Here is a 27,231-nt window from a genome sequence, read left to right as displayed (position 1 = left end):
TCTCTCCCTCTCCCTGCACTTTCTCCCTCTCGCTGCTCTCTCTCCCTCTGCCTGCTTTCTCCCCCTCTCCCCGCTCCCTCTCCCTACTCTCTCTCCCTCTATTTGCTCGCTCTCCCTCTCCCTGCTCGCTCTCACTCTCGTTGCTCGCTCTCCCTCTCCCTGCTCGCTCTCCCTCTGCCCGCTCGCTCTCCCTTTCCCTGCTCGCTCTCCCTCTGCCCGCTCACTCTCCCTCTCCCTGCTCTCACACCCTCTCCCCGCTCGCTCTCCCTCTCCCTGATCTCTCTCTCTCCCTGCTCTCTCTCCCTCTCCCTGCTCTCTCTCTCCCTCTCCCTGCTCTTTCTCCCTCTCCTTGCTCTCTCTCCCTCTGCCTGCTCTCTCTCCCTCTCCCTGCTCCCTCTCCCTCTGCCTGCTCTCACTCCCTCGCCCTGCTCGCTCTTCCTCTCCCCGCTCTCTCTCCCTATGCCTGCTTCCTCTCCCTCTCCCTGCTCTCTCTCCTTCTCCCTGCTCGCTCTCCCTCTGCCTGCTTCCTCTCCCTCTCCCTGCTCGCTCTCCCTCTCTCTGCTCCCTCACTCTGCTCCGTCTCCCTCTCCGTAATCTCTCTCCCTCACCCTGGTCTTTCTCCCTCTCCCTGCTCCTTCTCCCTCTCCCTGCTCTCTCTCCCTCTCCCTGCTCGCTCTCCCTCTCCCTGCTCTCTCTCCCTCTCCCTGCTCGCACTCCCTCTCCCTGCTCCTTCTTCCTCTCCCTACTCTCTCTACCTCTCCCTGGTCTCACTCCCTCTGCTGCTCTCTATCACTCGCCCGCTCCCTCTCTCTGCTCGCTCTCTCTCTCCCTGCTCGCTCTCCCCCTACCTGCTCTCTCTCCCTCTCCTGCTCGCTCTCACTCTCCCTGTTCGCTCTCCCTCTCCCTGCTCGCTCTCCCTCTCCCCGATCCCTCTCCCTTTCCCTGCTCACACTCCCTCTCCCTGCTACCTCTCCAACTCCCTGCTCCCTCTCCCGCTCCCTGCTCTCTCTCCCTCTCTCTGCTCTCTCTCCCTCTCCCTGCACTCTCTCCCTCTCCCTGCTCTCTCACCCTCGTCCTGCTCTCTCTCCCTCTCCCTGCTCTCTCACCCTCTCCCTGCTATCTCTCCCTGTCCCTGCTCGCTCTCCCTCTCCCTGCTCCCACTCCTTCTCCCTGCTCGCTCTCCTTCTCCCTGCTCGCTCTCCCTCTCCCTACTCGCTCACCATCTGCCTGCTCTCTCTCCCTCTCCCTGCTCTCTCACCCTCGCCCTGCTCTCTCTCCCTCTCACTGCTCTCTCACCCTCTCCCTGCTGCCTCTCCTTCTCCCTGCTCGCTCTCCTTCTCCCTGCTCGCTCTCCCTCTCCCTGCTCGCTCACCATCTGCCTGCTCTCTCTCCTTCTCCTTTCTCCCTCTCCCTCTCCCTAATCTCTCTCCCTCTCCCTGCTCTTTCTCACTCTCCCTGCTCTCTATCCCTCTCCCTGCACTCTCTTCCCATCCTTGCTCACTCTCCCTCTCCCTGCTCTCTCTCCCTCTCCCTGCTCTCGCTCCCTCTCCCTGCACTTTCTCCCTCTCCCTGCTCTCTCTCCCGTTGCCTGCTCCCTCTCTCTCTCCCTGCTCTCTCTCCCTCTCTCTCCCTCTCCCTCTCTCTGCTCCTTCTCCCTCTCCCTGCTCTCTCTCCCTCTGCCTGCTCTCTCTCCCTCTCCCTGCTCCCTCTCCCTCTGCCTGCGCTCGCTCCCTCTCCCTGCTCCCTCTCCCTCTCCCCGCTCGCTCGCCCTTTACCTCCTCTCTCTCCCTCTCCCTGCTCCTTCTTCCTCTCCCTCTCCCTGCTCTCTCTCCCTCTCCCTGCTTTCTCTCCCTATGCCTGCTCCCTCTCCCTGCTCTTTCTCCCTCTGCCTGCTCTCTCTCACTCTGCCTGCTCTCTCTCCCTCTCCCTGCTATCTCTCCCTCTCCCTGCTCCCTCTCCCTCTCCCTGCTCTCTCTCCCTCTCCCTACTCTCTCCCCCTCTCCGTGCTCGCTCTCCTTCTCCCTGCTCGCTCTCCCTTTTAACAAACATCTTCATCAAACGTGTTTGATAAAGACGATTGATAATTGTTTGATGAAAATATTTCCTCCAAACCAAACATTTTCATCTAACAGTCTTCAAACATCTTCATGAAACATCTTCATTAGCCCTAAAAATTCGTCATGAAACATTTTTGACCAAACATTTTCGTCAGACATTTTCATCAGACATTTCCATCACACATTTTCGTCAGACATTTTCATGAAACATTTTGATCAAACATCTTTATTAAACGTGTTTGATAAAGATGATTGATGGATGTTAGATGAAAATATTCTCCCCAAACCATACATTTTCATGGAACATTTTCCTTCAAACCTTCTCTTCAAACAAGAAACATCTTCATTAGCACTAAAAATTCATGGAACAATTGACAAACATCATTATTTTCATCAGACATTTTCATCAAAGATTTTCATGAAACATTTTCATTAGACATTTTCATTAGACATTTTCATCAAACAATTACGTCAGACATTTTCATCAGACATTTCCATCAAACATTTTCGTCAGACATTTTCATTAGACATTTTCATCAAACATTTACGTCAGACATTTTCATCAGACATTTCCATCAAACATTTTCGTCAGACATTTTCATCCATCATCTTTATCAAACACGTTTAATAAAGATGTTTGATCAACATTCCAGAGAGGCGGATTTGGGAGATGAAGGGGAGGAAGGAGAGGGAGGAATGCTCAATATTCCAGAGAGCGGGAATTGAGAGGTGGAGGGGAGGAACTATTGCTTAACATTCCAGGGGGGGGGGATTGAGAAATTTCCATAAAGATGTTTGATCAACATTCCAGAGAGGCGGATTTGGGAGATGAAGGGGAGGAAGGAAAGGTAGGAATGCTCAATATTCCAAAGAGCGGGAATTGAGAGGTGAAGGGGAGGAACTATTGCTTAACATTCCAGGGAGGGGGAATTGAGAAATGAAGGGGAAGAAGTGGAGGGGGGATTGCTCAACATTCCAGAGAGGGGGATTTGAGAGGTGAAGGGGAGGAAGGGGTGGAAGGAATGCTTAACATTCCGGATAGGAAGAATTGAGTGGGGAAGGGGAGGAAGGGGAAGAACGAAAGCTCAATATTCCAGAGATGGGGGTTTGAGTGGAGAAGGGGAGGAAGGGGAGGGAGGAACGTTCAACATTCTCCCTGCTCTCTCTCCCTCTCCCTGCTTTCTCTCCCTCTCCCTGCTCTCTCTCCCTCGCCCTACTCGCTCTCCCTCTCCCCGCTCGCTCTCGCTCTCCCTGCTCTCTCTCCCTCTCCCTGGTCTCACTCCCTCTCCTGCTCTCTCTCACTCTCCCGCTCACTCTCTCTGCTCTCTCTCTCTCTCCCTGCTCGCTCTCACCCTACCTGCTCTATCTCCCTCTCCTGCTCTCTCTCACTCTCCCTGCTCTCTCTCACTCTCCCTGCTCCCTCTCTCTGCTCGCTCTCGCTCTCCCTACTCTCTCTCCCTCTCCCAGCATTCTCTCCCTCTCCCTGCTCGCTCTCCTTCTTCCTGCTCACTCTCCCTCTCCCTGCTGCCTCTCCTTCTCCCTGCTCGCTCTCCCTCTGCCTGCTATCTCTCCCTCTCCCTGCTCGCTCTCTCTCTCCCTGCTCGCTCTCCCCCTACCTGATCTCTCTCCCTCTCCAGCACTCTCTCACTCTCCCTGCTCTCTCTCATTCTCCCTGCTCCCTCTCTCTGCTCGCTCTCCCTCTCCCTACTCTCTCTCACTCTCCCTGCATTCTCTCCCTCTCCCTGCTCGCTCTCCCTCTCCCTTCTCACTCTCCCTCTCCCTGCTGCCTCTCCTTCTCCCTGCTCGCTCTCCCTCTGCCTGCTATCTCTCCCTCTCTCTCAGTTCGCTCCCCCTCTCCCTGCTCCCTCTCCCTCTCTCTGCTACCTCTCACTCTCCCTGCTCTCTCTCACTCTCCCTGCTCTCTTTCCCTCTCCCTGCTCTCGCTCCCCCTCCCTGCTTCGTTTCCCTACTCTCTCCCCCTCTCCGTGCTCGCTCTCCTTCTCCCTGCTCGCTCTCACTCTCCCTGCTCGCTCTCCCTCTCCCTGCTCGCTCTCCCTCTCCCCGCTCCCTCTCCCTTTCCCTGCTCACACTCCCTCTCCCTGCTACCTCTCCATCTCCCTGCTCCCTCTCCCGCTCCCTGCTCTCTCTCCCTGTCTCTGCTCTCTCTCCCTCTCCCTGCTCTCTCTCCCTCTCCCTGCTCTCTCACCCTCGCCCTGCTCTCTCTCCCTCTCCCTGCTCTCTCACCCTCTCCCTGCTATCTCTCCCTGTCCCTGCTCGCTCTCCCTCTCCCTGCTGCCTCTCCTTCTCCCTGCTCGCTCTCCCTCTCCCTGCTCGCTCTCCCTCTCCCTGCTTGCTCTCCATCTGCCTGCTCTCTCTCCTTCTCCTTGCTCCCTCTCCCTCTCCCTAATTTCTCTCCCTCTCCCTGCTCTTTCTCACTCTCCCTGCTCTCTATCCCTCTCCCTGCACTCTCTTCCCCTCCCTGCTACCTCTCCCTACTCTCTCTCCCTCTCTCTCCCTCTCCGTGCCTGCTCTCCCACTCCCTGCTCGCTCTCACTCTCCCTGCTCCCTCTCCCTCTCCCTGCTCTCTCAACCTCTCCCCGCTCGCTCTCCCTCTCCCTGATCTCTCTCTCTCCCTGCTCTCTCACTCTCTCTCCCTCTTCCTCTCTCTGCTCCTTCTCCCTCTCCCTGCTCTCTCTCCCTCTGCCTGCTCTCTCTCCCTCTCCCTGCTCCCTCTCCGTCTGCCTGCGCTCGCTCCCACTCCCTGCTCGCTCTCCCTCTCCCCGCTCGCTCTCCCTTTACATCCTCTCTCTCCCTCTCCCTGCTCCTTCTTCCTCTCCCTCTCCCTGCTCTCTCTCCTTCTCCCTGCTTTCTCTCCCTATGCCTGCTCCCTCTCCCTGCTCTTTCTCCCTCTGCCTGCTCTCTCTGCCTCTGCCTGCTCTCTCTCCCTCTCCCTTCTCCCTCTCTTTCGGCCTTCGCTCGCTCCCTCTCCCTACTCTCCCTACTCATCAAACATTTACGTCAGACATTTTCATCAGACATTTCCATCAAACATTTTCGTCAGACATTTTCATCCATCATCTTTATCAAACACGTTTAATAATTGCCAAACATCTTCAAACAATTTCATCAAACATTTTCATCAAACATTTTCATCAAACATTTTCGTCAGACATTTCCATCAAACATTTTCAACAGACATTTTCATCAAACATTTTAGTCAAACATTTTCATCAAACATTTTCATCACATTTTCGTCAGACATTTTCATCAAACATTTTGATCAAACATCTTTATTAAACGTGTTTGATAAAGAGGATTGATGGATGTTAGATGAAAATATTCTCCCCAAACCAAACATTTTCATGGAACATTTTCCTTCAAACCTTCTCTTCAAACATGAAACATCTTCATTAGCACTAAAAATCCATGGAACAATTGACAAACATCATTATTTTCATCAGACATTTTCATCAAACATTTTCATGAAACATTTTCATGAAACATTTTCATCAAACATTTTCATTAGACATTTTCATCAAACATTTACGTCAGACATTTTCGTCAGACATTTTCATCCATCATCTTTATCAAACACGTTTAATAAAGATGTTTGATCAACATTCCAGAGAGGCGGATTTGGGAGATGAAGGGGAGGAAGGAGAGGGAGGAATGCTCAATATTCCAGAGAGCGGGAATTGAGAGGTGAAGGGGAGGAACTATTGCTTAACATTCCAGGGGGGGGGAATTGAGAAATTTCCATAAAGATGTTTGATCAACATTCCAGAGAGGCGGATTTGGGAGATGAACGGGAGGAAGGAGAGGGAGGAATGCTCAATATTCCAGAGAGCGGGAATTGAGAGGTGAAGGGGAGGAACTATTGCTTAACATTCCACGGAGGGGGAATTGAGAAATGAAGGGGAAGAAGTGGAGGGGGGATTGCTCAACATTCCAGAGAGGGGGATTTGAGAGGTGAAGGGGAGGGAGGGGTGGAAGGAATGCTTAACATTCCGGAGAGGAGGAATTGAGTGGGGAAGGGGAGGAAGGGGAAGAACGAAAGCTCAATATTCCAGAGATGGGGGTTTGAGTGGAGAAGGGGAGGAAGGGGAGGGTGGAACGTTCAACATTCTCCCTGCTCTCTCTCCCTCTCCCTGCTCTCTCTCCCTCTCCCTGCTCTCACTCCCTCTCCCTGCTCTCTCTCCCTCTCCATGCTCCCTCTCCCTCTCCCTGCTCTCTCTCCCTCTCAATGCTCGCTCTCCCTCTCCCTGCTCGCTCTCCCTCTCCCTCCTATCTCTCCCTCTCCCTGCTCACTCTCCCTCTCCCTGCTCTCCCTCCCTCTGCCTGCTCCCTCTACCTGCTCTCTGTCCCTCTCCCAACTCTCTCTCCCAATCCCTGCTGGCTCTCCCCCTCCCTGCTCCTTCTCCCTCTGCTCGCTCTCCCTCTCCCTGTTCCCTCTCCCTCTCCCTGCTCTTTCTCCCTCTCCCTGCTCTCTCTCCCTCTGCCTGCTCTCTCTCCCTCTACCTCCTCCCTCTCCCTCTCCCTAATCTCTGTCCCTCTCCCTGGGCTTTCTCCCTCTCCCTGCTCTCACTCCCTCTCCCTGCTCTCTCTCCCTGCTCTCTCTCCCTGCTCTCTCTCACTACTCTCTCTCCATCTCCCTGCTCGCTCTCCCTCTCCCTGCTCGCTCTCACTCTCCCTGCTCGCTCTCACTCTCCCTGCTCGCTCTCCCTCTCCCTGCTCGCTCTCCTTCTCCCCGCTCGCTCTCCCTTTCCCTGCTCTCTCTCCCTCTCCCTGCTCCTTCTTCCTCTCCCTCTCTCTGCTCTCTCTCCGTCTCCCTGCTCTCTCTCCGTCTCCCTGCTCTCTTTCCCTCTCCCTGCTCTCCCTCCCTCTCCCTGCTCTCTCTCCCTCTCCCTGCTGTCTCCCTCTCCCAGCTCTCTCTCCCTCTCCCAGTTCTCTCTCACTCTCCCTGCTCTCCCTCCCTCTCCCTGCTCTCTTTCCCTCTCCCTGCTCTCTCTCTCCCTCTCCCTACTCGCTCTCCCTCTCCCTGTTCCCTCTTCCTCTCCCTGCTCTTTCTCCCTCTCCCTGCTCTCTCTCCCTCTGCCTGCTCTCTCTCCCTCTCCCTGCTCTCTCTCACTCTCCCTGCTCGCTCTCACTCTCCCTGCTCGCTCTCCCTCTCCCTGCTCGCTCTCCCTCTCCCCGCTCCCTCTCCCTTTCCCTCCTCACACTCCCTCTCCCTGCTACCTCTCCATCTCCCTGCTCCCTCTCCCGCTCCCTGCTCTCTCTCCCTGTCTCTGCTCTCTCTCCCTCTCCCTGCTCTCTCTCCCTCTCCCTGCTCTCTCACCCTCGCCCTGCTCTCTCTCCCTCTCCCTGCTCTCTCACCCTCTCCCTGCTATCTCTCCCTGTCCCTGCTCGCTCTCCCTCTCCCTGCTGCCTCTCCTTCTCCCTGCTCGCTCTCCCTCTCCCTGCTCGCTCTCCCTCTCCCTGCTCGCTCTCCATCTGCCTGCTCTCTCTCCTTCTCCTTGCTCCCTCTCCCTCTCCCTAATTTCTCTCCCTCTCCCTGCTCTTTCTCACTCTCCCTGCTCTCTATCCCTCTCCCTGCACTCTCTTCCCCTCCCTGCTACTTCTCCCTACTCTCTCTCCCTCTCTCTCCCTCTCCGTGCCTGCTCTCCCACTCCCTGCTCGCTCTCACTCTCCCTGCTCCCTCTCCCTCTCCCTGCTCTCTCAACCTCTCCCCGCTCGCTCTCCCTCTCCCTGATCTCTCTCTCTCCCTGCTCTCTCACTCTCTCTCCCTCTTCCTCTCTCTGCTCCTTCTCCCTCTCCCTGCTCTCTCTCCCTCTGCCTGCTCTCTCTCGCTCTCCCTGCTCCCTCTCCGTCTGCCTGCGCTCGCTCCCACTCCCTGCTCGCTCTCCCTCTCCCCGCTCGCTCTCCCTTTACATCCTCTCTCTCCCTCTCCCTGCTCCTTCTTCCTCTCCCTCTCCCTGCTCTCTCTCCTTCTCCCTGCTTTCTCTCCCTATGCCTGCTCCCTCTCCCTGCTCTTTCTCCCTCTGCCTGCTCTCTCTGCCTCTGCCTGCTCTCTCTCCCTCTCCCTTCTCCCTCTCTTTCGGCCTTCGCTCGCTCCCTCTCTCTACTCTCCCTACTCATCAAACATTTACGTCAGACATTTTCATCAGACATTTCCATCAAACATTTTCGTCAGACATTTTCATCCATCATCTTTATCAAACACGTTTAATAATTGCCAAACATCTTCAAACAATTTCATCAAACATTTTCATCAAACATTTTCAACAAACATTTTCGTCAGACATTTCCATCAAACATTTTCAACAGACATTTTCATCAGACATTTTAGTCAAACATTTTCATCAAACATTTTCATCACATTTTCGTCAGACATTTTCATCAAACATTTTGATCAAACATCTTTATTAAACGTGTTTGATAAAGATGATTGATGGATGTTAGATGAAAATATTCTCCCCAAACCAAACATTTTCATGGAACATTTTCCTTCAAACCTTCTCTTCAAACATGAAACATCTTCATTAGCACTAAAAATCCATGGAACAATTGACAAACATCATTATTTTCATCAGACATTTTCATCAAACATTTTCATCAAACATTTTCATGAAACATTTTCATCAAACATTTTCATTAGACATTTTCATCAAACATTTACGTCAGACATTTTCGTCAGACATTTTCATCCATCATCTTTATCAAACACGTTTAATAAAGATGTTTGATCAACATTCCAGAGAGGCGGATTTGGGAGATGAAGGGGAGGAAGGAGAGGGAGGAATGCTCAATATTCCAGAGAGCGGGAATTGAGAGGTGAAGGGGAGGAACTATTGCTTAACATTCCAGGGGGGGGGGGGTTGAGAAATTTCCATAAAGATGTTTGATCAACATTCCAGAGAGGCGGATTTGGGAGATGAAGGGGAGGAAGGAGAGGGAGGAATGCTCAATATTCCAGAGAGCGGGAATTGAGAGGTGAAGGGGAGGAACTATTGCTTAACATTCCACGGAGGGGGAATTGAGAAATGAAGGGGAAGAAGTGGAGGGGGGATTGCTCAACATTCCAGAGAGGGGGATTTGAGAGGTGAAGGGGAGGAAGGGGTGGAAGGAATGCTTAACATTCCGGAGAGGAGGAATTGAGTGGGGAAGGAGAGGAAGGGGAAGAACGAAAGCTCAATATTCCAGAGATGGGGGTTTGAGTGGAGAAGGGGAGGAAGGGGAGGGTGGAACGTTCAACATTCTCCCTGCTCTCTCTCCCTCTCCCTGCTCTCTCTCCCTCTCCCTGCTCTCACTCCCTCTCCCTGCTCTCTCTCCCTCTCCATGCTCCCTCTCCCTCTCCCTGCTCTCTCTCCCTCTCCCTGCTGTCTCCCTCTCCTGCGCTCTCACCCTCTCCCTGCTCGCTCTCCCTCTCCCTGCTCTCTCTCCCTTTCCCTGCTCTCTCTCCCTCTCAATGCTCGCTCTCCCTCTCCCTGCTCGCTCTCCCGCTCCCTCCTATCTCTCCCTCTCCCTGCTCACTCTCCCTCTCCCTGCTCTCCCTCCCTCTGCCTGCTCCCTCTACCTGCTCTCTGTCCCTCTCCCAACTCTCTCTCCCACTCCCTGCTGGCTCTCCCCCTCCCTGCTCCTTCTCCCTCTGCTCGCTCTCCCTCTCCCTGTTCCCTCTCCCTCTCCCTGCTCTTTCTCCCTCTCCCTGCTCTCTCTCCCTCTGCCTGCTCTCTCTCCCTCTACCTCCTCCCTCTCCCTGTCCCTAATCTCTGTCCCTCTCCCTGCGCTTTCTCCCTCTCCCTGCTCTCACTCCCTCTCCCTGCTCTCTCTCCCTGCTCTCTCTCCCTGCTCTCTCTCACTACTCTCTCTCCATCTCCCTGCTCGCTCTCCCTCTCCCTGCTCGCTCTCACTCTCCCTGCTCGCTCTCACTCTCCCTGCTCGCTCTCCCTCTCCCTGCTCGCTCTCCTTCTCCCCGCTCGCTCTCCCTTTCCCTGCTCTCTCTCCCTCTCCCTGCTCCTTCTTCCTCTCCCTCTCTCTGCTCTCTCTCCGTCTCCCTGCTCTCTCTCCGTCTCCCTGCTCTCTTTCCCTCTCCCTGCTCTCCCTCCCTCTCCCTGCACTCTCTCCCTCTCCCTGCTGTCTCCCTCTCCCAGCTCTCTCTCCCTCTCCCAGTTCTCTCTCACTCTCCCTGCTCTCCCTCCCTCTCCCTGCTCTCTTTCCCTCTCCCTGCTCTCTCTCTCCCTCTCCCTACTCGCTCTCCCTCTCCCTGTTCCCTCTTCCTCTCACTGCTCTTTCTCCCTCTCCCTGCTCTCTCTCCCTCTGCCTGCTCTCTCTCCCTCTCCCTGCTCTCTCTCACTCTCCCTGCTCGCTCTCACTCTCCCTGCTCGCTCTCCCTCGGCCTGCTCGCTCTCCCTCTCCCCGCTCGCTCTCCCTTTCCCTGCTCTCTCTCCCTCTCCTTGCTCCTTCTTCCTCTCCCTCTCCCTGCTCTCTCTCCATCTCCCTGCTCTCTCTCCCTCTCCCTGCTCTCACTCCCTCTCCCTGCTCTACGTCCCTCTCCCTGCTCTCTCTCCATCTCCCTGCTCTCTCCCTCTCCCAGCTCTCTCTCCCTCTCCCTGCTCCCTCTCCCTCTCCCTGCTCTCTCTCCCTCTCCCTGCACGCTCTCCCTCTTCCTGCTCTCTCTCCCTCTCCCTGCTCTCCCTCCCTATCCATGTAATCTCTCCCTCTCACAACTCTCTCTCTCTCTCAATGCTCTCTCTCCCTCTCCCTGCTCTCCCATCCTCTCCCTGCTCTCTCTCCCTCTCCCTGCTCGCGCAGCCTCTCCGTCTCCCTGCTCGCTCTCCCTCTCCCTGCTTTCTCTCCCTCTCCCTGCTCTTTCTCCCTCTCGCTGCTCTCTCTCACTCTGCCTGCTCTCTCCCCTTCTCCCTGCTCCCTCTCCCTCTATTTGCTCGCTCTCCCTCTCCCTGCTCGCTCTCACTCTCGTTGCTCGCTCTCCCTCTCCCTGCTCGCTCTCCCTCTGCCCGCTCGCTCTCCCTTTCCCTGCTCTCTCTCCCTCTCCGTGCTCCTTCTTCCTCTCACTCTCCCTGCTCACTCTCCCTCTCCCTGCTCTCTCTCCCTCTCCCCGCTCGCTCTCGCTCTCCCTGATCTCTCTCTCTCTCCCTGCTCTCTCTCCCTCTCCCTGCTCTCTCTCCCTCTCCCTGCTCTTTCTCCCTCTCCTTGCTCTCTCTCCCTCTGCCTGCTCTCTCTCCCTCTCCCTGCTCCCTCTCCCTCTGCCTGCTCTCGCTCCCTCGCCCTGCTCGCTCTTCCTCTCCCCGCTCTCTCTCCCTATGCCTGCTTCCTCTCCCTCTCCCTGCTCTCTCTCCTTCTCCCTGCTCGCTCTCCCTCTGCCAGCTTCCTCTCCCTCTCCCTGCTCGCTCTCCCTCTCTCTTCTCCCTCACTCTGCTCCGTCTCCCTCTCCGTAATCTCTCTCCCTCACCCTGGTCTTTCTCCCTCTCCCTGCTCCTTCTCCCTCTCCCTGCTCTCTCTCCCTCTCCCTGCTCGCTCTCCCTCTCCCTGCTCTCTCTACCTCTCCCTGCTCGCTCTCCCTCTCCCTGCTCCTTCTTCCTCTCCCTACTCTCTCTACCTTTCCCTGCTCTCTCTCCCTCTCCCTGCTCGCTCTCCCTCTCCCTGGTCTCACTCCCCTACCTGCTCTCTCTCCCTCTCCTGCTCGCTCTCACTCTCCCTGTTCGCTCTCCCTCTCCCTGCTCGGTCTCCCTCTCCCCGCTCCCTCTCCCTTTCCCTGCTCACACTCCCTCTCCCTACTACCTCTCCAACTCCCTGCTCCCTCTCCCGCTCCCTGCTCTCTCTCCCTCTCTCTGCTCTCTCTCCCTCTCCCTGCTCTCTCTCCCTCTCCCTGCTCTCTCACCCTCGCCCTGCTCTCTCTCCCTCTCCCTGCTCTCTCACCCTCTCCCTGCTATCTCTCCCTGTCCCTGCTCGCTCTCCCTCTCCCTGCTCGCTCTCCATCTGCCTGCTCTCTCTCCTTCTCCTTTCTCCCTCTCCCTCTCCCTAATCTCTCTCCCTCTCCCTCCTCTTTCTCACTCTCCCTGCTCTCTATCCCTCTCCCTGCACTCTCTTCCCCTCCTTGCTACCTCTCCCTACTCTCTCTCCCTCGCCGTGCCTGCTCTCCCACTCCCTGCTCGCTCTCACTCTCCCTGCTCACTCTCCCTCTCCCTGCTCTCGCTCCCTCTCCCTGCACTTTCTCCCTCTCCCTGCTCTCTCTCCCTTTGCCTGCTCCCTCTCTCTCTCCCTGCTCTCTCTCCCTCTCTCTCCCTCTCCCTCTCTCTGTTCCTTCTCCCTCTCCCTGCTCACTCTCCCTCTGCCTGCTCTCTCTCCCTCTCCCTGCTCCCTCTCCCTCTGCCTGCGCTCGCTCCCTCTCCCTGCTCGCTCTCCCTCTCCCCGCTCGCTCGCCCTTTACCTCCTCTCTCTCCCTCTCCCTGCTCCTTCTTCCTCTCCCTCTCCCTGCTCTCTCTCCCTCTCCCTGCTTTCTCTCCCTATGCCTGCTCCCTCTCCCTGCTCTTTCTCCCTCTGCCTGCTCTCTCTCCCTCTGCCTGCTCTCTCTCCCTCTCCCTGCTATCTCTCCCTCTCCCTGCTCCCTCTCCCTCTCCCTGCTCTCTCTCCCTCTCCCTACTCTCTCCCACTCTCCGTGCTCGCTCTCCTTCTCCCTGCTCGCTCTCCCTTTTAACAAACATCTTCATCAAACATGTTTGATAAAGACGATTGATAATTGTTTGATGAAAATATTTCCCCCAAACCAAACGTTTTCATCTAACAGTCTTCAAACATCTTCATGAAACATCTTCATTAGCCCTAAAAATTCGTCATGAAACATTTTTGACCAAACATTTTCGTCAGACATTTTCATCAGACATTTCCATCACACATTTTCGTCAGACATTTTCATGAAACATTTTGATCAAACATCTTTATTAAACGTGTTTGATAAAGATGATTGATGGATGTTAGATGAAAATATTCTCCCCAAACCAAACATTTTCATGCAACATTTTCCTTCAAACCTTCTCTTCAAACAAGAAACATCTTCATTAGCACTAAAAATTCATGGAACAATTGACAAACATCATTATTTTCATCAGACATTTTCATCAAACATTTTCATCAAACATTTTCATGAAACATTTTCATTAGACATTTTCATTAGACATTTTCATCAAACATTTACGTCAGACATTTTCATCAGACATTTCCATCAAAGATTTTCGTCAGACATTTTCATTAGACATTTCCATCAAACATTTTCGTCAGACATTTTCATCCATCATCTTTATCAAACACGTTTAATAAAGATGTTTGATCAACATTCCAGAGAGGCGGATTTGGGAGATGAAGGGGAGGAAGGAGAGGGAGGAATGCTCAATATTCCAGAGAGCGGGAATTGAGAGGTGAAGGGGAGGAACTATTGCTTAACATTCCAGGGGGGGGATTGAGAAATTTCCATAAAGATGTTTGATCAACATTCCAGAGAGGCGGATTTGGGAGATGAAGGGGAGGAAGGAGAGGGAGGAATGCTCAATATTCCAGAGAGCGGGAATTGAGAGGTGAAGGGGAGGAACTATTGCTTAACATTCCAGGGAGGGGGAATTGAGAAATGAATGGGAAGAAGTGGAGGGGGGATTGCTCAACATTCCAGAGAGGGGGATTTGAGAGGTGAAGGGGAGGAAGGGGTGGAAGGAATGCTTAACATTCCGGAGAGGAGGAATTGAGTGGGGAAGGGGAGGAAGGGGAAGAACGAAAGCTCAATATTCCAGAGATGGGGGTTTGAGTGGAGAAGGGGAGGAAGGGGAGGGAGGAACGTTCAACATTCTCCCTGCTCTCTCTCCCTCTCCCTGCTCTCTCTCCCTCTCCCTGCTCTCTCTCCCTCTCCCTGCTCTCACTCCCTCTCCATGCTCCCTCTCCCTCTCCCTGCTCTCTCTCCCTTTCCCTGCTCTCTCTCCCTCTCACTGCTCGCTCTCCCTTTCCCTGCTCGCTCTCCCTCTCCCTCCTAGAGGGGAGGAAGGAGAGGGAGGAATGCTCAATATTCCAGAGAGCGGGAATTGTCGCTCTCCCCTCCCTCAGTTCGCTCCCCCTCTCCCTGCTCCCTCTCCCTCTCTCTGCTACCTCTCACTCTCCCTGCTCTCTCTCACTCTCCCTGCTCTCCTTCCCTCTCCCTGCTCTCGCTCCCCCTCCCTGCTTCGTTTCCCTGCTCTCTCCCCCTCTCCGTGCTCGCTCTCCTTCTCCCTGCTCGCTCTCACTCTCCCTGCTCGCTCTCCCTCTCCCTGCTCGCTCTCCCTCTCCCCGCTCCCTCTCCCTTTCCCTGCTCACACTCCCTCTCCCTGCTACCTCTCCATCTCCCTGCCCCCTCTCCCGCTCCCTGCTCTCTCTCCCTGTCTCTGCTCTCTTTCCCTCTCCCTGCTTTCTCTCCCTCTCCCTGCTCTCTCACCCTCGCCCTGCTCTCTCTCCCTCTCCCTGCTCTCTCACCCTCTCCCTGCTATCTCTCCCTGTCCCTGCTCGCTCTCCCTCTCCCTGCTGCCTCTCCTTCTCCCTGCTCGCTATCCCTCTCCCTGCTCGCTCTCCCTCTCCCTGCTCGCTCTCCATCTGCCTGCTCTCTCTCCTTCTCCTTGCTCCCTCTCCCTCTCCCTAATTTCTCTCCCTCTCCCTGCTATTTCTCACTCTCCCTGCTCTCTATCCCTCTCCCTGCACTCTCTTCCCCTCCCTGCTACCTCTCCCTACTCTCTCTCCCTCTCTCTCCCTCTCCGTGCCTGCTCTCCCACTCCCTGCTCGCTCTCACTCTCCCTGCTCCCTCTCCCTCTCCCCGCTCTCTCAACCTCTCCCCGCTCGCTCTCCCTCTCCCTGATCTCTCTCTCTCCCTGCTCTCTCTCCCTCTCTCTCCCTCTTCCTCTCTCTGCTCCTTCTCCCTCTCCCTGCTCTCTCTCCCTCTGCCTGCTCTCTCTCCATCTCCCTGCTCCCTCTCCGTCTGCCTGCGCTCGCTCCCACTCCCTGCTCGCTCTCCCTCTCCCCGCTCGCTCTCCCTTTACATCCTCTCTCTCCCTCTCCCTGCTCTCTCTCCTTCTCCCTGCTTTCTCTCCCTATGCCTGCTCCCTCTCCCTGCTCTTTCTCCCTCTGCCTGCTCTCTCTGCCTGTGCCTGCTCTCTCTCCCTCTCCCTGCTCCCTCTCTTTCGGCCTGCGCTCGCTCCCTCTCCCTACTCTCCCTACTCATCAAACATTTACGTCAGACATTTTCATCAGACATTTCCATCAAACATTTTCGTCAGACATTTTCATCCATCATCTTTATCAAACACGTTTAATAATTGCCAAACATCTTCAAACAATTTCATCAAACATTTTCATCAAACATTTTCATCAAACATTTTCGTCAGACATTTCCATCAAACATTTTCAACAGACATTTTCATCAAACATTTTAGTCAAACATTTTCATGAAACATTTTCATCACATTTTCGTCAGACATTTTCATCAAACATTTTGATCAAACATCTTTATTAGACGTGTTTGATAAAGATGATTGATGGATGTTAGATGAAAATATTCTCCCCAAACCAAACATTTTCATGGAACATTTTCCTTCAAACCATCTCTTCAAACAAGAAACATCTTCATTAGCACTAAAAATTCATGGAACAATTGACAAACATCATTATTTTCATCAGACATTTTCATCAAACATTTTCATCAAACATTTTCATGAAACATTTTCATTAGACATTTTCATTAGACATTTTCATCAAACATTTACGTCAGACATTTTCATCAGACATTTCCATCAAACATTTTCGTCAGACATTTTGATTAGACATTTTCATCAAACATTTACGTCAGACATTTTCATCAGACATTTCCATCAAACATTTTCGTCAGACATTTTCATCCATCATCTTTATCAAACACGTTTAATAAAGATGTTTGATCAACATTCCAGAGAGGCGGATTTGGGAGATGAAGGGGAGGAAGGAGAGGGAGGAATGCTCAATATTCCAGAGAGCGGGAATTGAGAGGTGAAGGGGAGGAACTATTGCTTAACATTCCAGGGGGGGGGATTGAGAAATTTCCATAAAGATGTTTGATCAACATTCCAGAGAGGCGGATTTGGGAGATGAAGGGGAGGAAGGAGAGGGAGGAATGCTCAATATTCCAGAGAGCGGGAATTGAGAGGTGAAGGGGAGGAACTATTGCTTAACATTCCAGGGAGGGGGAATTGAGAAATGAATGGGAAGAAGTGGAGGGGGGATTGCTCAACATTCCAGAGAGGGGGATTTGAGAGGTGAAGGGGAGGAAGGGGTGGAAGGAATGCTTAACATTCCGGAGAGGAGGAATTGAGTGGGGAAGGGGAGGAAGGGGAAGAACGAAAGCTCAATATTCCAGAGATGGGGGTTTGAGTGGAGAAGGGGAGGAAGGGGAGGGAGGAACGTTCAACATTCTCCCTGCTCTCTCTCCCTCTCCCTGCTCTCTCTCCCTCTCCCTGCTCTCTCTCCCTCTCCCTGCTCTCACTCCCTCTCCATGCTCCCTCTCCCTCTCCCTGCTCTCTCTCCCTTTCCCTGCTCTCTCTCCCTCTCACTGCTCGCTCTCCCTTTCCCTGCTCGCTCTCCCTCTCCCTCCTATCTCTCCCTCTCCCTGCTCACTCTCCCTCTCCCTGCTCTCCCTCCCTCTGCCTGCTCCCTCTCCCTGCTCTCTGTCCCTCTCCCAACTCTCTCTCCCACTCCCTGCTGGCTCTCCCTCTCCCTGCTCCTTCTCCCTCTGCTCGCTCTCCCTCTCCCTGCTCTCTCTCCCTTTGCCTGCTCTCTCTCCCTCAACCTCCTCCCTCTCCCTCTCCCTAATCTCTTTCCCTCTCCCTGCGCTTTCTCCCTCTCCCTGCTCTCACTCCCTCTCCCTGCTCTCTCTCCCTGCTCTCTCTCACTACTCTCTCACCCTCTCCCTGCTCGCTCTCCCTCTCCCTGCTCGCTCTCACTCTCCCTGCTCGCTCTCCCTCTCCCTGCTCGCTCTCCTTCTCCCCGCTCGCTCTCCCTTTCCCTGATCTCTCTCCCTCTGCCTGCTCTCTCTCCCTCTGCCTGCTCTCTCTCTCACTCTCCCTGCTCGCTCTCACTCTCCCTGCTCGCTCTCCCTCGGCCTGCTCGCTCTCCCTCTCCCCGCTCGCTCTCCCTTTCCCTGCTCTCTCTCCATCTCCCTGCTCTCTCTACCTCTCCCTGCTCTCACTCCCTCTCCCTGCTCTCCCTCCCTCTCCCTGCTCTCTCTCCATCTCCCTGCTCTCTCCCTCTCCCTGCTCTCTCTCCCTCTCCCTACTCTCCCACACTCTCCCTGATCTGTCTCCCTCTCCCTGCTCTTTCTACCTCTCCCTGCTCGCGCAGCCTCTCCGTCTCCCTGCTCGCTCTCCCTCTCCCTGCTCGCTCTCCCTCTCCCCGCTCGCTCTCCCTCTCCCTGCTCCCTCTCCCTCTCCCTGCTTTCTCTCCCTCTCCCTGCTCTTTCTCCCTCTCGCTGCTCTCTCTCCCTCTGCCTGCTCTCTCCCCCTCTCCCTGCTCCCTCTCCCTACTCTCTCTCCCTCTATTTGCTCGCTCTCCCTCTCCCTGCTCGCTCTCACTCTCGTTGCTCGCTCTCCCTTTCCCTGCTCGCTCTCCCTCTCCCCGCTCGCTCTCCCTTTCCCTGCTCTCTCTCCCTCTCCGTGCACAGTCTTCCTCTCACTCTCCCTGCTCACTCTCCCTCTCCCCGCTCGCTCTCCCTCTCCCTGATCTCTCTCTCTCTCCCTGCTCTCTCTCCCTCTCCCTGCACTTTCTCCCTCTCCCTGCTCTCTCTCCCTCTGCCTGCTCCCTCACTCTCTCCCTGCTCTCTCCCTCTCCATCTCGCTGCTCTCTCTCCCTCTCCCTGCTCCCTCTCCCTGCTCCCTCTCCCTCTGCCTGCGCTCGCTCCCTCGCCCTGTTCGCTCTTCCTCTCCCCGCTCTCTCTCCCTATGCCTGCTCTCTCTCCCTGCTCCTTCTTCCTCTCCCTCTCCCTGCTCTCTCTCCCTCTCCCTGCTCGCTCTCCCTCTCCCTGCTCCCTCTCCCTCTCTCTGCCCTCTCACTCTGCCCTGTCTCCCTCTCCGCAATCTCTCTCCCTCTCCCTGCTCTCTCTCCCTCTCCCTGCTCGCTCTCCCTCTCCCTGCTCTCTCTCCCTCTCCCTGCTCGCTCTCCCTCTCCCTGCTTCGTTTCCCTACTCTCTCCCCCTCTTCGTGCTCGCTCTCCTTCTCCCTGCTCGCTCTCACTCTCCCTGCTCGCTCTCCCTCTCCCTGCTCGCTCTCCCTCTCCCCGCTCCCTCTCCCTTTCCCTGCTCACACTCCCTCTCCCTGCTACCTCTCCATCTCCCTGCTCCCTCTCCCGCTCCCTGCTCTCTCTCCCTCTCTCTGCTCTGTCTCCCTCTCCCTGCTCTCTCTCCCTCTCCCTGCTCTCTCACCCTCGCCCTGCTCTCTCTCCCTCTCCCTGCTCTCTCACCCTCTCCCTGCTATCTCTCCCTGTCCCTGCTCGCTCTCCCTCTCCCTGCTGCCTCTCCTTCTCCCTGCTCGCTCTCCCTCTCCCTGCTCGCTCCCCCTCTCCCTGCTCGCTCTCTATCTGCCTGCTCTCTCTCCTTCTCCTTGCTCCCTCTCCCTCTCCCTAATTTCTGTCCCTCTCCCTGCTCTTTCTCACTCTCCCTGATCTCTATCCCTCTCCCTGCTCTCTCTTCCCCTCCCTGCTACCTCTCCCTACTCTCTCTCCCTCTCTCTCCCTCTCCGTGCCTGCTCTCCCACTCCCTGCTCGCTCTCACTCTCCCTGCTCCTTCTCCCTCTCCCTGCTCTCTCTCCCTCTCCCCGCTCGCTCTCCCTCTCCCTGATCTCTCTCTCTCTCCCTGCTCTCTCTCCCTCTCTCTCCCTCTTCCTCTCTCTGCTACTACTCCCTCTCCCTGCTCTCTCTCCCTCTGCCTGCTCTCTCTCCCTCTGCCTGCTCTCTCTCCCTCTGCCTGCTCTCTCTCCCTCTCCCTGCTCCCTCTCCGTCTGCCTGCGCTCGCTCCCTCTCCCCGCTCGCTCTCCCTTTACCTCCTCTCTCTCCCTCTGATCCTTCTTCCTCTCCCTCTCCCTGCTCTCTCTCCTTCTCCCTGCTTTCTCTCCCTATGCCTGCTCCCTCTCCCTGCTCTTTCTCCCTCTGCCTGCTCTCTCTCCCTCTGCCTGCTCTCTCTCCCTCTCCCTGCTCCCTCTCTTTCAGCCTGCGCTCGCTCCCTCTCCCTACTCTCCCTACTCATCAAACATTTACGTCAGACATTTTCATCAGACTCAGACATTTTCATCCATCATCTTTATCAAACACGTTTAATAATTGCCAAACATCTTCAAACAATTTCATCAAATATTTTCATCAAACATTTTCATCAAATATTTTCATCAAATACTTTGATCAAACATCTTTATTAAACGTGTTTGATAAAGATGATTGATGGATGTTTGATGAAAATATTGTCCCCAAACCAAAAATTTTCATGAAACATTTTCCTTCAAACATGAAACATCTTCATTAGCACTAAAAATTCATGGAACAATTGACAAACATCATTTTCATCAAACATTTTCATCAAACATTTTCATCAAACATTTTCATCAGACATTTTCATCAAACATTTTCATCAAACATTTTCATCAGACATTTTCATCAAACATTTTCGTCAGACATTTTCATCAAACATTTTCATCAAACATTTTCGTCAGACATTTTCATCAAACATTTTCATCAGACATTTCCATCAAACATTTTCATCAAACATTTTCATCAAACATTTTCATCAGACATTTTCGTCAGACATTTTCATCAAACATTTTCGTCAGACATTTTCATCAAAGATTTTCGTCAGACATTTCCATCAAACATTTTCAACAGACATTTTCATCAAACATTTTAGTCAAACATTTCCATCAAACATTTTCATCAAATATTTTCGTCAGACATTTTCATCAGACATTTCCATCACACATTTTCGTCAGACATTTTCATCAAACATTTTGATCACACATCTTTATTAAACGTGTTTGATAAAGATGATTGAAGGATGTTAGATGGGGGATTTGAGAGGTGAAGGGGAGGAAGGGGTGGAAGGAATGCTTAACATTCCGGAGAGGAGGAATTGAGTGGGGAAGGGGAGGAAGGGGAAGAACGAAAGCTCAATATTCCAGAGATGGGGGTTTGAATGGAGAAGGGGAGGAAGGGGAGGGTGGAACGTTCAACATTCTCCCTGCTCTCTCTCCCTCTCCCTGCTCTCTCTCCCTCTCCCTGCTCTCTCTCCCTCTCCCTGCTCTCTCTCCCTCTCCCTGCTCTCACTCACTCTCCCTGCTCTCTCTCCCTCTCCATGCTCCCTCTCCCTCTCCCTGCTCTCTCTCCCTCTCCCTGCTCTCTCCCTCTCCTGCGCTCTCACCCTCTCCCTGCTCGCTCTCCCTCTCCCTGCTCTCTCTCCCTTTCCCTGCTCTCTCTCCCTCTCACTGCTCGCTCTCCCTCTCCCTGCTCGCTCTCCCTCTCCCTCCTATCTCTCCCTGTCCCTGCTCACTCTCCCTCTCCCTGCTCTCCCTCCCTCTGCCTGCTCCCTCTCCCTGCTCTCTGTCCCTCTCCCAACTCTCTCTCCCACTCCCTGCTGGCTCTCCCTCTCCCTGCTCCTTCTCCCTCTGCTCGCTCTCCCTCTCCCTCTCCCTGCTCTTTCTCCCTCTCCCTGCTCTCTCTCTCTGCCTGCTCTCTCTCCCTCTACCTCCTCCCTCACCCTCTCCCTAATTTCTCTCCCTCTCCCTGCGCTTTCTCCCTCTCCCTGCTCTCACTCCCTCTCCCTGCTCTCTCTCCTTGCTCTCTCTCCCTACTCTCTCACCCTCGCCCTGCTCTCTCTCCCTCTCCCTGCTCTCTAACCCTCTCCCTGCTATCTCTCCCTGTCCCTGCTCGCTCTCCCTCTCCCTGCTGCCTCTCCTTCTCCCTTTTCGCTCTCCTTCTCCCTGCTCGCTCTCCCTCTCCCTGCTCGCTCACCATCTGCCTGCTCTCTCTCCTTCTCCTTTCTCCCTCTCCCTCTCCCTAATCTCTCTCCCACTCCCTGCTCTTTCTCACTCTCCCTGCTCTCTCTCCCTCTGCCTGCTCTCTCTCCCTCTGCCTGCTCTCTCTCCCTCTCCCTGCTCCCTCTCCGTCTGCCTGCGCTCGCTCCCTCTCCCCGCTCGCTCTCCCTTTACCTCCTCTCTCTCCCTCTCTCTGCTCCTTCTTCCTCTCCCTCTCCCTGCTCTCTAACCTTCTCCCTGCTTTCTCTCCCTATGCCTGCTCCCTCTCCCTGCTCTTTCTCCCTCTGCCTGCTCTCTCTCCCACTGCCTGCTCCCTCTCCCTCTCCCTGCTCCCTCTCCCTCTCCGTGCTCGCTCTCCTTCTACCTGCTCGCTCTCCCTTTTAACAAACATCTTCATCAAACGTGTTTGATAAAGACGATTGATAATTGTTTGATGAAAATATTTCCCCCAAACCAAACATTTTCATCTAACAGTCTTCAAACATCTTCATGAAACATCTTCATTAGCCCTAAAAATTCGTCATGAAACATTTTTGACCAAACATTTTCGTCAGACATTTTCATCAGACATTTCCATCACACATTTTCGTCAGACATTTTCATGAAACATTTTGATCAAACATCTTTATTAAACGTGTTTGATAAAGATGATTGATGGATGTTAGATGAAAATATTCTCCCCAAACCATACATTTTCATGGAACATTTTCCTTCAAACCTTCTCTTCAAACAAGAAACATCTTCATTAGCACTAAAAATTCATGGAACAATTGACAAACATCATTATTTTCATCAGACATTTTCATCAAAGATTTTCATGAAACATTTTCATTAGACATTTTCATTAGACATTTTCATCAAACAATTACGTCAGACATTTTCATCAGACATTTCCATCAAACATTTTCGTCAGACATTTTCATTAGACATTTTCATCAAACATTTACGTCAGACATTTTCATCAGACATTTCCATCAAACATTTTCGTCAGACATTTTCATCCATCATCTTTATCAAACACGTTTAATAAAGATGTTTGATCAACATTCCAGAGAGGCGGATTTGGGAGATGAAGGGGAGGAGGAATTGAGTGGGGAAGGGGAGGAAGGGGAAGAACGAAAGCTCAATATTCCAGAGATGGGGGTTTGAGTGGAGAAGGGGAGGAAGGGGAGGGTGGAACGTTCAACATTCTCCCTGCTCTCTCTCCCTCTCCCTGCTCTCTCTCCCTCTCCCTGCTCTCACTCCCTCTCCCTGCTCTCTCTCCCTCTCCATGCTCCCTCTCCCTCTCCCTGCTCTCTCTCCCTCTCAATGCTCGCTCTCCCTCTCCCTGCTCGCTCTCCCTCTCCCTCCTATCTCTCCCTCTCCCTGCTCACTCTCCCTCTCCCTGCTCTCCCTCCCTCTGCCTGCTCCCTCTACCTGCTCTCTGTCCCTCTCCCAACTCTCTCTCCCAATCCCTGCTGGCTCTCCCCCTCCCTGCTCCTTCTCCCTCTGCTCGCTCTCCCTCTCCCTGTTCCCTCTCCCTCTCCCTGCTCTTTCTCCCTCTCCCTGCTCTCTCTCCCTCTGCCTGCTCTCTCTCCCTCTACCTCCTCCCTCTCCCTCTCCCTAATCTCTGTCCCTCTCCCTGGGCTTTCTCCCTCTCCCTGCTCTCACTCCCTCTCCCTGCTCTCTCTCCCTGCTCTCTCTCCCTGCTCTCTCTCACTACTCTCTCTCCATCTCCCTGCTCGCTCTCCCTCTCCCTGCTCGCTCTCACTCTCCCTGCTCGCTCTCACTCTCCCTGCTCGCTCTCCCTCTCCCTGCTCGCTCTCCTTCTCCCCGCTCGCTCTCCCTTTCCCTGCTCTCTCTCCCTCTCCCTGCTCCTTCTTCCTCTCCCTCTCTCTGCTCTCTCTCCGTCTCCCTGCTCTCTCTCCGTCTCCCTGCTCTCTTTCCCTCTCCCTGCTCTCCCTCCCTCTCCCTGCTCTCTCTCCCTCTCCCTGCTGTCTCCCTCTCCCAGCTCTCTCTCCCTCTACCAGTTCTCTCTCACTCTCCCTGCTCTCCCTCCCTCTCCCTGCTCTCTTTCCCTCTCCCTGCTCTCTCTCTCCCTCTCCCTACTCGCTCTCCCTCTCCCTGTTCCCTCTTCCTCTCCCTGCTCTTTCTCCCTCTCCCTGCTCTCTCTCCCTCTGCCTGCTCTCTCTCCCTCTCCCTGCTCTCTCTCACTCTCCCTGCTCGCTCTCACTCTCCCTGCTCGCTCTCCCTCTCCCTGCTCGCTCTCCCTCTCCCCGCTCCCTCTCCCTTTCCCTCCTCACACTCCCTCTCCCTGCTACCTCTCCATCTCCCTGCTCCCTCTCCCGCTCCCTGCTCTCTCTCCCTGTCTCTGCTCTCTCTCCCTCTCCCTGCTCTCTCTCCCTCTCCCTGCTCTCTCACCCTCGCCCTGCTCTCTCTCCCTCTCCCTGCTCTCTCACCCTCTCCCTGCTATCTCTCCCTGTCCCTGCTCGCTCTCCCTCTCCCTGCTGCCTCTCCTTCTCCCTGCTCGCTCTCCCTCTCCCTGCTCGCTCTCCCTCTCCCTGCTCGCTCTCCATCTGCCTGCTCTCTCTCCTTCTCCTTGCTCCCTCTCCCTCTCCCTAATTTCTCTCCCTCTCCCTGCTCTTTCTCACTCTCCCTGCTCTCTATCCCTCTCCCTGCACTCTCTTCCCCTCCCTGCTACTTCTCCCTACTCTCTCTCCCTCTCTCTCCCTCTCCGTGCCTGCTCTCCCACTCCCTGCTCGCTCTCACTCTCCCTGCTCCCTCTCCCTCTCCCTGCTCTCTCAACCTCTCCCCGCTCGCTCTCCCTCTCCCTGATCTCTCTCTCTCCCTGCTCTCTCACTCTCTCTCCCTCTTCCTCTCTCTGCTCCTTCTCCCTCTCCCTGCTCTCTCTCCCTCTGCCTGCTCTCTCTCGCTCTCCCTGCTCCCTCTCCGTCTGCCTGCGCTCGCTCCCACTCCCTGCTCGCTCTCCCTCTCCCCGCTCGCTCTCCCTTTACATCCTCTCTCTCCCTCTCCCTGCTCCTTCTTCCTCTCCCTCTCCCTGCTCTCTCTCCTTCTCCCTGCTTTCTCTCCCTATGCCTGCTCCCTCTCCCTGCTCTTTCTCCCTCTGCCTGCTCTCTCTGCCTCTGCCTGCTCTCTCTCCCTCTCCCTTCTCCCTCTCTTTCGGCCTTCGCTCGCTCCCTCTCTCTACTCTCCCTACTCATCAAACATTTACGTCAGACATTTTCATCAGACATTTCCATCAAACATTTTCGTCAGACATTTTCATCCATCATCTTTATCAAACACGTTTAATAATTGCCAAACATCTTCAAACAATTTCATCAAACATTTTCATCAAACATTTTCAACAAACATTTTCGTCAGACATTTCCATCAAACATTTTCAACAGACATTTTCATCAGACATTTTAGTCAAACATTTTCATCAAACATTTTCATCACATTTTCGTCAGACATTTTCATCAAACATTTTGATCAAACATCTTTATTAAACGTGTTTGATAAAGATGATTGATGGATGTTAGATGAAAATATTCTCCCCAAACCAAACATTTTCATGGAACATTTTCCTTCAAACCTTCTCTTCAAACATGAAACATCTTCATTAGCACTAAAAATCCATGGAACAATTGACAAACATCATTATTTTCATCAGACATTTTCATCAAACATTTTCATCAAACATTTTCATGAAACATTTTCATCAAACATTTTCATTAGACATTTTCATCAAACATTTACGTCAGACATTTTCGTCAGACATTTTCATCCATCATCTTTATCAAACACGTTTAATAAAGATGTTTGATCAACATTCCAGAGAGGCGGATTTGGGAGATGAAGGGGAGGAAGGAGAGGGAGGAATGCTCAATATTCCAGAGAGCGGGAATTGAGAGGTGAAGGGGAGGAACTATTGCTTAACATTCCAGGGGGGGGGGGTTGAGAAATTTCCATAAAGATGTTTGATCAACATTCCAGAGAGGCGGATTTGGGAGATGAAGGGGAGGAAGGAGAGGGAGGAATGCTCAATATTCCAGAGAGCGGGAATTGAGAGGTGAAGGGGAGGAACTATTGCTTAACATTCCACGGAGGGGGAATTGAGAAATGAAGGGGAAGAAGTGGAGGGGGGATTGCTCAACATTCCAGAGAGGGGGATTTGAGAGGTGAAGGGGAGGAAGGGGTGGAAGGAATGCTTAACATTCCGGAGAGGAGGAATTGAGTGGGGAAGGAGAGGAAGGGGAAGAACGAAAGCTCAATATTCCAGAGATGGGGGTTTGAGTGGAGAAGGGGAGGAAGGGGAGGGTGGAACGTTCAACATTCTCCCTGCTCTCTCTCCCTCTCCCTGCTCTCTCTCCCTCTCCCTGCTCTCACTCCCTCTCCCTGCTCTCTCTCCCTCTCCATGCTCCCTCTCCCTCTCCCTGCTCTCTCTCCCTCTCCCTGCTGTCTCCCTCTCCTGCGCTCTCACCCTCTCCCTGCTCGCTCTCCCTCTCCCTGCTCTCTCTCCCTTTCCCTGCTCTCTCTCCCTCTCAATGCTCGCTCTCCCTCTCCCTGCTCGCTCTCCCGCTCCCTCCTATCTCTCCCTCTCCCTGCTCACTCTCCCTCTCCCTGCTCTCCCTCCCTCTGCCTGCTCCCTCTACCTGCTCTCTGTCCCTCTCCCAACTCTCTCTCCCACTCCCTGCTGGCTCTCCCCCTCCCTGCTCCTTCTCCCTCTGCTCGCTCTCCCTCTCCCTGTTCCCTCTCCCTCTCCCTGCTCTTTCTCCCTCTCCCTGCTCTCTCTCCCTCTGCCTGCTCTCTCTCCCTCTACCTCCTCCCTCTCCCTGTCCCTAATCTCTGTCCCTCTCCCTGCGCTTTCTCCCTCTCCCTGCTCTCACTCCCTCTCCCTGCTCTCTCTCCCTGCTCTCTCTCCCTGCTCTCTCTCACTACTCTCTCTCCATCTCCCTGCTCGCTCTCCCTCTCCCTGCTCGCTCTCACTCTCCCTGCTCGCTCTCACTCTCCCTGCTCGCTCTCCCTCTCCCTGCTCGCTCTCCTTCTCCCCGCTCGCTCTCCCTTTCCCTGCTCTCTCTCCCTCTCCCTGCTCCTTCTTCCTCTCCCTCTCTCTGCTCTCTCTCCGTCTCCCTGCTCTCTCTCCGTCTCCCTGCTCTCTTTCCCTCTCCCTGCTCTCCCTCCCTCTCCCTGCACTCTCTCCCTCTCCCTGCTGTCTCCCTCTCCCAGCTCTCTCTCCCTCTCCCAGTTCTCTCTCACTCTCCCTGCTCTCCCTCCCTCTCCCTGCTCTCTTTCCCTCTCCCTGCTCTCTCTCTCCCTCTCCCTACTCGCTCTCCCTCTCCCTGTTCCCTCTTCCTCTCACTGCTCTTTCTCCCTCTCCCTGCTCTCTCTCCCTCTGCCTGCTCTCTCTCCCTCTCCCTGCTCTCTCTCACTCTCCCTGCTCGCTCTCACTCTCCCTGCTCGCTCTCCCTCGGCCTGCTCGCTCTCCCTCTCCCCGCTCGCTCTCCCTTTCCCTGCTCTCTCTCCCTCTCCTTGCTCCTTCTTCCTCTCCCTCTCCCTGCTCTCTCTCCATCTCCCTGCTCTCTCTCCCTCTCCCTGCTCTCACTCCCTCTCCCTGCTCTACGTCCCTCTCCCTGCTCTCTCTCCATCTCCCTGCTCTCTCCCTCTCCCAGCTCTCTCTCCCTCTCCCTGCTCCCTCTCCCTCTCCCTGCTCTCTCTCCCTCTCCCTGCACGCTCTCCCTCTTCCTGCTCTCTCTCCCTCTCCCTGCTCTCCCTCCCTATCCATGTAATCTCTCCCTCTCACAACTCTCTCTCTCTCTCAATGCTCTCTCTCCCTCTCCCTGCTCTCCCATCCTCTCCCTGCTCTCTCTCCCTCTCCCTGCTCGCGCAGCCTCTCCGTCTCCCTGCTCGCTCTCCCTCTCCCTGCTTTCTCTCCCTCTCCCTGCTCTTTCTCCCTCTCGCTGCTCTCTCTCACTCTGCCTGCTCTCTCCCCTTCTCCCTGCTCCCTCTCCCTCTATTTGCTCGCTCTCCCTCTCCCTGCTCGCTCTCACTCTCGTTGCTCGCTCTCCCTCTCCCTGCTCGCTCTCCCTCTGCCCGCTCGCTCTCCCTTTCCCTGCTCTCTCTCCCTCTCCGTG

Source organism: Octopus bimaculoides, chromosome 13 (genome assembly GCF_046866305.1).
Source record: "Octopus bimaculoides isolate indiv1 chromosome 13, ASM4686630v1, whole genome shotgun sequence".
Classification (NCBI taxonomy): Eukaryota; Metazoa; Mollusca; class Cephalopoda; order Octopoda; family Octopodidae; genus Octopus; species Octopus bimaculoides.
This window is presented reverse-complemented; position numbering follows the sequence as displayed.